A 2,242-nucleotide genomic window follows, 5' to 3' on the forward strand; every position below is an offset into this window, starting at 1 on the left:
CTATCTATCTATCTATCTATCTATCTATCTATCTATCTATCTATCTATCTATCTATCTATCTATCTATCTATCTACAATATGCTATTTTCAAGTATGTGTGCCACTGTTGTCTTAAACTCAGAATGTCTAAAACTTAATGGGTGATTTTGGAGTAATTGACTAGAATGTTTCTAAAGTATGTTTCATCAGGAACATCCTCTGATTGATTATGAATTCATTAATTTTTCTGCAGAAACCCACTTCCTTTCTCAACTAAATATTTTCCCTTTATGTATCTCCATTTTCCTCATATTCTTGGCTACATATCTGGGAATTGTCTTTGATTCTTTCTTCACTTTCATCCTCTATGGTCAAATATTTTTTATGCTTCCTTAGAAATGTTTCTAATATCTATTCCTTTTCCATTTCCAAAGTCAAAGTCTTAGTCCATGCCTTTATTGACTCATATTAAACCTACGCCAACAGCTTTTGATCTGCTCTTCTTCACTCTGGTATATACTTGCTCCAGTTATTCTTGTTATGGTCGGATTGATTTTCTTTTTAAAATTAATTTTTTTAAATTAACAACCATTTATTTTCTTTCCTTGTAGAAAAAAGGCAAAGCAAAACACTTGTAAGAAATGTGTATAACTAAGTAATACATATTCTTATAATGGCCACATCTAAAAATGGCAATCTCATTCTTCATTTTTTTATCTAGCACCTTTCTCCCAAAATAACTTTCCAAAATGTGACTTCTCGTTCCCCAAATCTGTAGTGGTTCCTTGATGACTATTATGTCAAATTATTCTGATCTTGAAGCTTAAGGAATTTTGGAGCTTGAAGAGATCATAGACATAATCTAATCCAGGGTTTTTCATGCTTTTTTGTGTCATGGAATTCAAATGAGATATTTGTAAAGGGCTTAGCACAGTGCATGAGCATACAGTATGTGCTTAATAAATGTTTATCCTATTATTCCCTTCATGTACCTCTTTGTCTGGGGAAGCCTATGGAATCATTGTAAGAATCATGCATTTAAAAAAATTAATAATTCAAGAAAATGCAAAATTTCAGTTAGAGACCAGTGAAAATAAAGATGTACTTTTTTCCCATCCAAGTTCACAGATCCCATGAAATCTGGCCATGGACCCCTTGGGAGATCTGTGGGCACCCAGATTTAAAGCCTCTGCTACCTAACCTGCATATTTTATAGCTGAATACATCTAAATTCTGTTGTTTGATCTTAGTAATAAATCCCAGTTTTCCTCTACAAATGTATTCACCAGTTTTCTCAAATATCTTACCCTCTACTCCATTTCAGTCAGCCTAACTTTCTTACTGTCCCAACCACACATTGTGCTCATACCAAGTTAACTTTGTTATCTCTCTAAGATAAAAGTGAAATAGTCTCTGTCATCAGGGCACTTCTCTAGAGGGAGACAACATATACTACAAAGTTAGATGTTGTAGGAATGTTGCAGAATAAAGTTTTGTTATGAATGTGAATTCAGTTTTGTGATTCTAAGTTCCATTCTAACAGTTAAGATTCTAGTCTTCTACAATAGACTATATCCCTAAAGGCATAGGATGTTAGGATCATAGAGCTAGAGCTAGAAGTGACTTCAGATGTCAAATCCCCCTTTTTATGGATTAGGAAACTGAGTATGTAACTTATCCATGGTCAAACAAGTGTTCATCATGAGTGGTGAACTTAGGTCCTCTGATTTGAGAACCAGTGCTCTTAGAACTAGATAATGCTCCCTCACTCTCTGTTACTGTTCAGGGTTCTTTTTTTATGACAAAAATCTATTAAGCTCCTATTGTATGTAGTTTAACGAACATTTTTGAATATCAAAGCATGAAGTTATTTATATTGAAGATGTTGCCACTTTATTTCCTTTATTTACAAGATATTTCCAGATACTAAAGATGCTTTGACATAGAGCTGGTTCCTGTTAACGCTAAATATTTAAAAAGCGAAGTGTGAAGGCCCAGGAGCCACTTAATTTCCCTCTCCTTTTCAGTACTTCAGACTTTCACAGGCAAATCCAACCCAGTAGCATTTTTCTTATCATCATCCTGGAACTCTGATGTGATATTAGGGGAATATGAGTGAAAGTTTACCAGTGAAGGTATTGGGGTGGTAACCTTGTTGTCCACTTATAGCTATTCTCAGAACCGTCCAGAAGACACAAAGCTTTGTGTGCGCATGCACACACACACACACACACACACACACACACACACACACACACACAC

At 34.8% G+C, this 2,242-nt stretch overlaps 1 protein-coding gene across 1 annotated transcript in view; it reads left to right on the forward strand.

Moving 5' to 3' along the window:
• The window catches only part of DNAH5 (dynein axonemal heavy chain 5), a 436,545-nt gene that overhangs the window by 294,748 nt on the left and 139,555 nt on the right, over window positions 1-2,242 (forward strand). The window lies entirely within an intron of this gene.

The sequence above is a fragment of the Petaurus breviceps genome, unplaced genomic scaffold (assembly GCF_028583685.1).
Source record: "Petaurus breviceps papuanus isolate PSGF00001 unplaced genomic scaffold, PetGlider_PUasm1.0 47, whole genome shotgun sequence".
Classification (NCBI taxonomy): Eukaryota; Metazoa; Chordata; class Mammalia; order Diprotodontia; family Petauridae; genus Petaurus; species Petaurus breviceps.